Source organism: Fringilla coelebs (assembly GCF_963513975.1).
Source record: "Fringilla coelebs genome assembly, chromosome: 1".
Lineage (NCBI taxonomy): Eukaryota > Metazoa > Chordata > Aves > Passeriformes > Fringillidae > Fringilla > Fringilla coelebs.
Genome location: NC_140028.1, coordinates 42,992,579 through 43,004,729, shown reverse-complemented (window position 1 = coordinate 43,004,729; position 12,151 = coordinate 42,992,579). Strand labels below are relative to the sequence as shown.

The 12,151-nt window shown below is 41.2% G+C and overlaps 1 pseudogene across 1 annotated transcript in view; it reads left to right on the top strand.

Annotated features, from left to right (window-relative positions):
- The window catches only part of LOC311152518 (H(+)/Cl(-) exchange transporter 6-like), a 75,580-nt pseudogene that overhangs the window by 7,095 nt on the left and 56,334 nt on the right, over positions 1 to 12,151 (top strand). The window contains exons 5-8 of the transcript in view: positions 465 to 535; positions 3,891 to 3,898; positions 6,972 to 7,161; positions 8,605 to 8,737. The product of the transcript in view is annotated as a H(+)/Cl(-) exchange transporter 6-like (transcript). The remainder of the gene's footprint in view (positions 1 to 464; positions 536 to 3,890; positions 3,899 to 6,971; positions 7,162 to 8,604; positions 8,738 to 12,151) is intronic.

Genomic DNA, 12,151 nt, shown 5'->3' with positions numbered 1-12,151 from the left:
GGTTTGGATTTTTTTTCCCCCCATTTAAATGTAATTTGAAGTGCTGCCTGGGAACACACTGCAATAATTTAAATCATCACACGTCTTCTGTTAGAAGCAGGGCTGTGCTGGCTGCCGTGGTTGTTAACCTGGGAACAAATGATTGAAATGGTGGGCTCTAGTCTGATGTGTCACCCCACTTGGGCAGATATTGACATGCAATTCTTCAAAGGCATTGCATGGACTACCATAATCTCTGCAGAAGAGACATTGAAGTCTCTGACGGTCTCTAGTAGCTTCCTCCTTTATGTCAATGGGACTTTGCATACTAAAAAGACATGTTCAGCATTTTCCATGTTTATATCTGTTGAAACCAACCTGGCTTTGCTCCTGCATGCCAGCTAAGGCCCTGTCCTCCTCTGCCTTTAACTGATTTATGAATAATTTACCAAAGAGTGTCCTCAATTATGCAACATCACTTTTAGTGCTCCCCTGGGCTGTGGCCTGAGCCAGCTGCAGTTGGACACCATTGGCATCCACCTCCTGATCTTCACCAGCTGATAAGTAAGTGATGGCCAGAGATGTGGGGCTCTGTGAGGGCCACCCTGCCCCTGCCCTTGATGCCCCAGGGGTGTCTGGTGAGTCACTGGTGAGCCCATTGCATCTGGAAGGGAAACAGAGATGCTGCACCAGCAACCTTTCAGCATTCCTGCTGTTTGCCACTTTGGAATGGGGAAAAAGCCACCCACTCTAATGAGAAGAAAGTTGTTCAATTAAACAACTTTAAAGGTTTTTAATTAAAAGAAAGTTCACAAGTTGTTTAATACAGAAGACATTTTCCCATTGCTTTCTGGGCTACATAAGGAGGGAGAAACAGCAGGATTTTTACACATGGACTTCATCCTTAAATTAATGATGCTGTCCCAGGAAAAAAGAGGATTGGCCAATGTTCACAGGGGGGGTCTTCGTTTTATTTTTTGAGTTTGGACCATTTTTAGTCTGGCTCTTCTCTGCTCATGTGTCTCTGTGAGATAATGCTGGTAAACTCTCTCTTTTGAACAGTTCTACTGAAATTAATTGCATTAGCTTCCAGGAAAAGAAATTGCAAACACTTTATGACTTCTGGATGATATTTATTATCATGTTAGCTTTCAAAACTTTGGGTTTTTTAAGTAAAGAAAAAAAAAAAAGAATCCTGTGTTAATTTCCTCAAAAATGGAATTCAAATGAACAGTCACTTGTGAACTATTTGTGGCTTAAAAGTAATCAAAAAGCATCAAAGGGAAGATATGGGATGTCCTTTACCTTTAGCATTTTAAGAACAGTAATTTAAATAAATCTGAGATGTGCTGGTTAAACAAAATGTTACTCATAGGAGAAATCAACAATTGTGGGAAGAAAAGGGAGAAAATGTTTGGTTTTGTGTGTAGGATCCAGTTGATGAGAAAGAAGTCCTAGCATGCAGTCAGGAAGCATCCTGGGGGAAGCAGGTTGTATGGCAGTCCCCCTCACAGAGGGGGCTAAAGGCAAGCAGCAGACAGATGTCAGTCTAAGTGAGACTTCACTTCTTTACAACCACCAGGGTGACAAACTCCCACTCTCCTGGGACCTTCTGGTGCTGAACAGGCTCAGGAGATGTAGCCGGTCCAAGGACAGTCACGGGCAGAGCAGTCCCTCAGCAAGATTAGGCTGTTGAAGGCACTTAAGGCTTTCCTCCACTGGAGAGCTGAGCTGGATGTGTTGGAAGGGTCCAATTTCATTGTTGGTACCACTGCTGGGACATGTGGCATCTACAGCTGGCTGGAGCAGGAAGCTGGGGATGTCCAAGGAAAGCTTTCCCAGCTGGTGCTGAGGCATGCAGTACCTCTTGAGTTCCCTTCTGCTGGAAACATCACTGGGGAAGCACCACATGTAATTAAAAATCCATGCACAAAAGTGTCTTAACATTTGTGAGTTGGGAAATCAGTCATGAGGTTCCCTGGGTGACTTTAGTGAGCTCTGTTAAGGGCTTTAACACAACCTCATTAATTTTTTTCCTTTACTTTCTCTCCATTATCCTCGCTGCTACTTGTCCTTGTACTGATAAAACTTGTGAACACTACCAAGGAGTTAAAGAAGGGCCTCCAGATGTTTAGAGATGACTCTGATTGGGTTTTTTTCTTTATTCTGAGAATTTGCTGTTTGTTACTATTTAAAATACTCAAGTGTTTTTTACACTCATTGATTTCAACTGGTGCCGAATGCTCAGCACGTCTACAAATTACCCCTGAGGTGTCAGGTAGCACATCCAGAGGATACAAGTTTTATAAGCTTTTGAGCACTATTGATTCCTTCATTACTTGTATCTGCATCACTCCAGTAACCCCTGCAAAGGCTGGACTTGAGTCTGTTTTTCTAAGACAGAATTCAAGCATAATTTTGTTTCTTCCTTCTAAAGTCTTCCCTCTGTTTTGCACACTGTGGCCTCCCTTAAAAATGTAACATTTGTCTCATGCAGGATGTTGTTTTAATAGAACAAAATGGGTGTTTTGGAAAGAAAATTATGTTGTGTGTGTGAAAATATAGAATATAAATTTCTTAGCAAGACTGCCCATTAATGCCTTTTTTATAATATAATTATTTTCCTTCATCTTTTTTCTCCTTTTTTTTTTCTTTACTGGAACTGGCTCACAGTGCAGATCTCTGCTATGTGAGCTCCTGGTGCTGCTTGCAGCAATGGAGTTGCTCCTTGGGGCACATGTGGGCTCCACACTTTACAGGGAGGGGACAAGGCATATATATTCCATATGGGTTTCTCAGACATTTACAGACTGAGGCAGCATGCTGAGCCTTCAGGCTGCAGGGCTGCACTCTCATTCTCTGGTGAATCCCAAGCTGTCTCAGCATTTTGTCACTGCAGTAGCTCACTCCTGTGAGTGCACTATGCCAGGATGGGAAGTGGCACATCTGCCTTGGGCTGTTTGGTGCTAGTTCAGCAGCTCACTGTCCCATCATACCCATGGTACCCAAACAGTGCCAAGGGGCTGAGGGTTTTGTCAAGCAAACATGTCTGAACTCACATCCTAGAGATGCAAGGCACTGCAATAACCCCATAATATACCAGCAGGCTTTGAGAGGAAATTATGGTGGGTTTTATTTCTCTTTTTTTACCCCTGTTACCCACATTTTGTCTCTTCCACCTGTTGCAGGCACAGTTTCACTACAGCTGGTGCATGAGCAGGCATAGCTTCAGTATTTTGTGCTGTCATCAGCAGACTCTTTGTAGAAGAAATGGGACATCATGCTGGCCTGGCATACCTGCTGCTCTTGCTTGGGGGCCACTTTCACCATGCATTTACTGTTCTTCTCTTCTCTTCTCTTCTCTTCTCTTCTCTTCTCTTCTCTTCTCTTCTCTTCTCTTCTCTTCTCTTCTCTTCTCTTCTCTTCTCTTCTCTTCTCTTCTCTTCTCTTCTTTCTCTTCTCTCTATGGGTTTGTTTACAGGGGTCATTTTGGATTTTTGAAGCTGAGAAAAGAGTTCTGTCATGAGTATGTACTGTGTGGGTGTGGGAGGAAATAGATGCAGGGGTTTAGGCTAGTTTCTTTCAGTGTTTTTGCTGGGGGGTATCAGAGAAGGGACTGAGAAGGGGGAAAGCTGAGATGTGGACGGTTATCAGATCAGTGGCTTTTGGAAGCCTTCACACTTCATGTCTGGAAATCATTTAAATACAACACAGAGTGTTTTGTTCTAAATTACAGTGAACAGACAGAACATCTACTGTTTGCTTATTAGCTATTCATAAGATAATTTTCTGTGTTGGTGCTGGATAGAAGAAGATACTTTGAAGTAAAGGAAAAAGCAGAGAAGCTCTTAAATAAACTGCCCTCCCCTTCTGTAGCTGGCTCAAGCACTCTGTTGTTGTTGTTGTTGCAGGCACTGCTGTACTGTGCCCCTTTCCTTGGTGCTTACACAGTAAACATTTGAAAAGATGCAATCATTGTTTGTTCCCAGTTGCAAAATGGAACCTCAGCCTCAGCTACCTTTGCTTTATTCCTTCCAGCATGACACAACCTTTTACCTTACATCCACCTAAAAGTAGTTGCTTTTATTTTCATTTCTTTCATTCATTTTTATTGCTCCTGAAGATGATGATCCAATTATGATATGCAAGTGTCAGGATCTTCACTTCTTCCAGTGTAAATACCCTTTGTATTTGACTTGGAGATCAATTAGTGAGCCAGAAATAAATGCTTTGTATTCTGAATCCCAATCCACTTTTTGCTACTTTTACTATAGGTGAATTTTTCCTAAAATAATTGCTGAATCTCTTTCATTAACGTCTGAATTTCTCCTGGCTTGTGTCTCACTAGCAATGCAGAAACTAAAGATCATGGCATTTTCCACATGTAGCTGTACCTCACTTGGGAAAATGGGCAATGTTTCTTGCATGCACGCTCCCTGATAGATTTGCTTTACCGCAGGTTTAGCAGGGGAAAGTGGAGAAGACATTGGGCTTCCACCCAAATCCTTTTTGGGGATTAGTACATAGTACAGGTGCCCAAACAGCTGCAGCTACACACCAAGAAGATAAGAGTTTGTGGCAGAAAGGTGAGGCTATGTGGGCAGGGAAGAGGCCAAGCTTTCTGAAGCCAGATTCATTGTTGAAACCAAAGTATTGTGTAATGAACAGCTGCGTGCAGAGGGGAAAAGTGGATTCACTTCTGTTGCTATTTTACAATAAGCTTTGCTCTTTTAACACTCAGTTGAGGATGTTTTCTGAAAAGAGCAGTGGGTTCTGTCTCCTTCTATCTTCTCTTAGTGTTACTAGAGGGAAAAGTTAGCTAAAATTGTTAATGACATAACTTCTGGCAGGGTTCAATAAGATTTTGGCTCTTAATGTGGTACAGATAAGCAGAAACATTTTCATTTCACTGAACATGAGGCTCAGGGGAAATTTTGTTTCTTGTATATTTTGTGGCATTAACAAAACACAGTTTACAGTGAATAAACTGAGTTGAAAGCTTGTGGGTTATGTTTCTCAAGAAATTATTTGGGTTTTTTTTAGTTTCATTCTACCTAGCATAATGTTACCAGGGGAATTTATTGTACTCCAGAGCATGAGATTTTCAGGAAACTTCACTTTATTTTTACAAAGACCATAGGATTAATTCAAAAGGTGAAATTTACTCTGTAGGTACCATTTTTTCTTGATGACTGGCCAAAGCTTGTGGTTTGTATTACAACAAAAACAAAGAGTATACTGTGCCACCTTTCATTTACAGCCTGTGGAATACTCTCTTGACTTCACCTTTACTGCCACACACACACAGTGTAATGTGCATATTTTACTTGAAAGCAAATATCTTTTCCTTAGCAAAAATGGAGGTAGGGAGAAAAACCAATAAAATCATGTGTGCCTATTTTTAGTTTTAGTGCAGGATTGGAATTAAGTAGAATAAAATGCAAGATATTTGGATCCTGAAGTAAATAAACCAGATCTTTTTTCTTCTCCTAATAAAGCTTGTTCCCTCTGTGATCCAATACCTTAAATATTAGATTGCTTTAAATCCTTTGGAAAAAGATGGATATTGTTACAGCTATTGGTAAAAATAGCATTATTAAAGTTTTGCTTAGTACACAGTTACCTGTGTAGGTGATTGTTGTAATCCTGGTTCTGAGGCATGGAATACCTTCAGTCTGTCCCTGCTCCCTGTGACTGTACATGCAGGTGTTGAGCTCCTGGTGCCTGGGAATGGCTGGTGGGATTCTCCCTCTTCCAGACACAGCTTTTCTGTCTGCAGCACCCTGTGGACCAGCTCCTGAAGCCTGGATGGATTTCAACCCTGGCATTTCCCTTTTCAGGAAATACCACCACCGTGTTGAGTGCAGCCACCTGGTGCATTTGTTAAACTCTAGGCTATTTGGAGCAAGAACAAGAACAAGATCAGTGGCAAGAAGAAAAGGAAGGAGAAAAAATAATAACAATAACAATTTGAACAATAAGAGGACCTCACACTCAAGCAGTTTAAGTCAGGCTGACAGCTGACAGTTTGTCCAATCCACTAACCCCAAGATTAGACCAGTTTAGGGTTTTTTGCAGGCAACTTTTGACATGTGACCTTCCCACATCCTGGCAGGTAGCTTTTTATACAGCTTACCTTGTTCATATCCTAATCATGACAAAAAGCTGTGTAACTCTAAACCTGGGCTAGGGAAATAACATCCTCACAGTTTTTAATAGATTATCACTGACCTCTTGACCCCATTTTGTTGCCTGGAAGATAAAATTAAAACGTGATTTCATCCTTGCTGCTTCTTGAGGAGTCAAGCAGAAAATTCAATTACTATTACAGTTGCCAGATTATGTTCTGTGCCTGGGATTTATTGTTTTGTGAGTTGTTCTAGCTCAGCATGAATTTCCACAGTTTCACTTAAATAAATTTACTTATAAATTATCTCAATGCACATGGATGCAGATTGACACTTAAGAAATGAACATTCAGCAAAGCTCTGATTCAGCAAAGTCTTTTGAAGTGCTCATTAAAGCCATTATATTGTGTTATTTAGATGTAACCTGAAGTGCTGAGTGCCAGCAGTAAGTGCCAGCAGTAAGTGCAGTACATCATAGTTTTCTCCTATGTGTGCCAACACCAGCGTCTACCTGCTTGGTTCCACCTCTGTGAGGTGTGCAAGAAGAGATCAGTTTTAAATGAATTATCTGAGTTCTCAAAATCAAAAGGAAAGATTTATTTCTTCCATGGAAATTACTTTGAGGTATCAGGTTTTGTGAGAGAAGATGCAAAAATTCATGTCACTGGCAGGATGCTCGGAACAGTTTTTGCCTTTCTTTGACTCAGATTAAGAACTTGCTGGACAGGAACATCTTGGCCTTCATGCCAACCATCCTCCTTAGAGTGTTTAGAGGTCTTCTAGGAGCTTTCTTTTTTTCCCTAAATTTAAAGGAAAAAAATTCAATTGATTTTTTTGAATCAAATGAATCAATTACATATGCAGTTCTTTAATTCAATTCCAAAATTGTCCCTTAGAAAAACAAGCAACCTTTTGGAGACTGTGCTTATCTTTGTAAAAAATGAATATGGTTCTCTTAATTATATAACATTTACAGAAACTAATGAGGGCATGTCACAAACTGCTGGATGGGAAAATGAATCTGAGCTGCTGGTACTTAACAATGTGCAACAGAGTAAAGAAAACAAGGATTTTCAAAATGCATATATGAATTTAATATTGGTAGGTATATAAGAATAGAGAAGATGCTTTTTTCTTTCTTTGGTTTGATTTGGTTTTTATGCTTGAAGTATTTTACCTGTAGAGTCACTCTCCTGCTGCTCTTCTCTCTCCTCTGCTGACACTTTATCAGCTTTGTGGCACATAGCAGTTGTGTTGGTGTGCTTTTGCATTTATTTGCAATCTATGGAGAGCTTGAATGTCCTGATAAGACATGATGGGGCCACTTTACATCTAGGCTTTGGAATTTCCATTTGGCATCATATGCCTTTGGGAAGAGGCATGCCATTGGTAAAGAAAGGGTATAGGCAAAGGGTTCCCATATTTTGAATGTTTTAATGCTTTTCAGTTTTATGCTTTGGTTATAGCTTAAGCATGTTATGAAGAACATTATGACCTTAACAATCCTATAAAGACAGGTTGAGAGAGTTAGGTTTGTTCAGCCTGGAGCAGAGAAGGCTCTGGTTAGAGCAACTTCCAGTACCTTGAGAGGGCTGCAGAAAGGCTGGAGAGGGACTTTTTACAAGAACATGTAGTGATGGAATGGGGAGAATGGCTTCAAACTTAAAAAGGGCAGGTTTAAATGTTAGAAGAAATTCTTGGCTGTGAAGGAGAGGAGGCACTGGACAAGGTTACTCAGGGGAGTTGTGTACTCCCCATCCCTGGAAGGGCTCAAGGCCAGGTTGGTCTCGTGGAAGGTGTCCCTGGTTATGGCAGGGGTATTGGAACTAAATGATCTTTCAGGTCCCTTTCATTGCAGACCATTCTATGATTAAGTGTGAAGAAAGAAAATCTTCAGAACTTTTCTACTGCACTTTTAGTAAATTGAGCATATTTGAGATTCTCTGGAAGTCTCTTTAGAAAATACCTACTTGTCAAAAGTTGTCTTTATTTCCATTGTTTTTGAGGATTTTTTTCTGAGGAGTTTTCCAGTCTTTTTAAGTGTTGAGATAACCTATCTTTAGGGAAATTGGGGCACACTGAAGCCCCTTTTTCCTGCCCTCTTACAGGCAGACTTTCCAGTATGTTTAATATATGCCATATCTGTTTTTTTGCATATCTTGCTTTCTCTTCTCTCCCTGCTGGAGAGAGTAGTGCTCAACAGAAGACCAGTGAGTTGGTTATAGGGGTGCTCTCCTCCCATCAGCCCAGACATCCCTTCAGCAGCTTCCACTCTGAGCCAGCAAAAATACATTAAGTTTCAAGGAAAGGCAATTACCTTGATTTGCCTTGACAGCCTGCATGATACTGGGAGGAAAACAATATTTTGAATATGAGAGAGGAAACTTTAAGAGCTAAAAGTGTAAGTAACTGTAGGTTGAGGCACATAGCCAAGTCTCTGTGAGCTCTCCACAGACTGGCACAGGTGCATGTTTCCCGATGGTTCACCTCTCCATAGGGTCAGAAGAGTCCATTTCATTTAGTTCTTGGAAGTTCTGTGTGTGCTCTGGCAGTCCACCAGCTCCTCTGCCTAGTCCTGCTCTTGGTCAGAGCAGCAATCTGCTTTTGGGTTCTCTGTCGGCTCATCAGAGGTGAGCTCTGACCAGGCTAGGAGGAAGAGGAGGAGGAGGGATTCTGGTGAAGGGGCTGTGCTGGAGCACGCCCGTGCTGATGATGACAGCTGAATTTCAGCTCCTCTTAGTGGCAGGATGCTGGCATTTCTGTGTTTGCTCACCATCTACTGAGGGCACACAGCCCAATGAAGCTCACTTCCACATTTGAAAGAGTGAGCAAGGTCAGTAAGGAAAACAGGAATTCTCAGCTTTAGGGAGAGCCTTTCCCCTGCCCAGCCTTCTCACCTTGTGCTACAGCTTTGCTCCCCTATCTCTCTACAGGTTTGTGGCGTTGTGCTGTTGAGCGCTGCAATGAGACGCCTTAACCACACTCCAGTTTTCAACCCAGCAGGGCGAGGAGCAGAGTCCCCTGTGTGACTCCTGTTAGTCCTGTGGAAATGCCATGGTTTCCCAAGGAGCCCTGTTTGCAAGAGGCTGGGCTTGTAAGCATTACTGTTCCAACAATCTGGAGTGCTGTGCTCGACAGCCATTGCCCCTGGCATTGGGAAGCCTTTGGCTTTCTCATGGTGCGTTACAGAAACCTTGCCCAAACTGCTTCAGCACATAAAAACCACTGCTTTTTACTCTCTGGAATAAAAACCAAAACATGCATCAACACAAGCCAGTCAGAGCCAGTGTGTTAGAAGACACTACAGAACTGAAAGTAAGACCATCCAGCAAAGATTTAGTGCCAATCATAAAGAAAACACTAAGGAAACTCCTCAGAGTTATTTTATGTTGTTCAAGAAGCGGTGCCTTACTGACTCCAAAAGTTCATGGAGTGGTTAGCACCTTGCCAGCTCAGCCTGAAAATGAGAGAACAGCATGTGTTTTGTAGGGCTGTGGCACTTATAAAGCTTTTCCATATATATTTTTTTTGCCTCAATCCTTCCTGATTTTTTTTTTAATTTTTTTTTTTTTTACTTTAACTTTGTAGCATGAACTCTTATTCAGACTGTTTTCCCTTTTCTGTTAGCTGTAGAAGATCCTGCTCAGGTCACAGTCCTTATTTTATTATAACTTGGCAGAAAAAGGCAGGAAAGGAACTGTTTGATCTGAGAGAGAACCATACAACTTTTTTTTTTTTTAATAAACTCACATAATGAGGCAGCTGAAAGAGACTATGTCACAGTGACTTTAACCAAAAATAATCTTGTATAAACCAGTTTGCATTTAAACTTGGAAAGAACCCATCACAGTATCTTCCACACCCACAACATAACCCGGGGTACCATTCCTTTGACTGGAATTGAATATCTAATCTTCAGCCCATAGATTAGACGAAGCTGTCTTCTAAGAGCCCTACTGCCCCTTGGCCTGCATTTGCTTCTCCTCAATTCATCACCTTTCTCTCTGTGAGGAAATCACAATGTAGATAATGTTTTGCCAAGAATCTGGCAGAGCTATCTTTCTTTTTCTATTTTTTTTTTAAATCACGTTGACTAATGCTTCTGTTCCAAAAGCTCAGGGTTTCCATGGGCAGGGTGGACAATTTAGGGATATATGCATATATGCTTAATATATGAGCTGTCAAAACTTTAAAGGGGTATTGAGAGGATTATTTTCCTTTTTACCTAGCTGGGAAGATAGGCTACTGCTTTAAATGTGTAGCCACTGGCTCCAGGCTAGCTGTCCTTCTGGCTCTCTTTGGACTTCAGAGTTTTGGCAAAAAGTTGACCTGGGTTTGAACTGTCCCAGAGTCAAGTTTTCAAATACAAAACCTGACCTAAGCTTTGTGAAGACTGAACTACTCCCAGTTTCATCTATCTGTTGTAGATGTGTTCTGCCCATAAGCTTGTAATCTTGGAGACACAGGGGAACAAAGGCTTGAGATACAATCGTCTGACAACTTGTCACAGCTGCACACAGCTAAATCTCAGCTTGAAGGTTTCCATAAATGTGCTATCTGAGCTGTTTAATACCTATCCACAGAGGGGATGAAACCTTGTGCTTGGAAAATATATTATTACTCTTGTTGTGTGTTCCTGTAATTTTTCTCCAGACATCTACCGAAATATTTTCCAAATATCATTTTATTTTGGGTGTATTTCAATTTGTATAGAAATGTAAATTAATCTCAATTAAGATAAAACCCTGAGCATTAGTTTTGAATGAAATATAACTGTTCTACTGAACTATATTATGATGAAAAATGCAGCACTGAAATGCAGTGCAGTCATCTCATGTAAAAACTCCCTTTGCTTTTGGCAAATGCAAAGCAACCAGTAAAAACCACTTCTGCTGTGCTGTGTTCTGTTTCAAACATTTTTTGTTTCATTCAGGTTTACTTCAAAATGGGCATGTGGAAAACGAGAAGGACCTGATAAAGTATCTTCAACCATTTGGGTTGCAAGTCTGTGTCTCCACCACATAGCATATAATTAGCTCTAGGCTTTATAGCTGTCTAGTCTTGCTAGGATGTCTAGGAACATTTTCTGTTGATTAACTGAGTATTAATTCTGTCATAACATCCTCATGAGAGAAGGGAAGCAATAAGTTTGCATGTTAGAAACAAGTCTTTAACTGTTCACACTGACCAGGGACTTCAGATTTGCATAAATGGGGAGGAATTTAAATTGAAATAATGGACCCTTTCTGACTCACAGCGTACTTCTAAGTACCAATGGAAAAAAACTTAAGGAAAGATGCTCAGATCCCGAGTCCCTGCTGTGCAGCCTGCACAGAACTGGGTCTGGCTGCATCTCCACCACCTGCCAGGGTGCAGGGTGGGCAGGCTGGCCATGTGTAGAACATTCCATGGGCTGCAAATCTTCCTGGAGGGCCCAGTGCTCTCTGCTGGCCACAGAGCCAGAGGCAGTTCCCTGGTTGCAACAGTGGCGTCCCTGAATTTAGATTAGATGAATCTCAGCCTTACTCATTGCTAATGAGCAAATGTGGGGTACATGGGCAGGACAAAAGGGCAATTTTCCTGCGGTGAGTGGTGGCATTAGTGGGTTTAGACACTTTGTTTTGTCCATCCTTACATGTCAGAATGGACTGTTTACTTTATGCCTGCAGGTATGCATGACAACCATTACAGGAGATTTACTGTATTTCCTTCCTTGCACCCTTGTCTTGAGTGTGAGAAATTGCCACAAGGGAAACAACTCAGAAACATAAGTGGGGAGGATCACCATGAGCATATCTATGTGAATACAGTTATTAACCATTTCTTCCAGTTAGCAGTTACAAAGATTTCAGATGGAAAAAATTCAAAGGTGTGTCAGACCCGAGTATTTAAAATGAATTCATGTAGAGACGAAAGTAACACTTAATCTTTTAATCACGAAATTTAATCACACCTAAACTTTTCCAGTAAGAGGCATTTGCTGACATGTCAAAATAAGGAGTGGGGGGGGCAGGGGAAGGAGAAAGAAAGAAACAAAAGGGAGC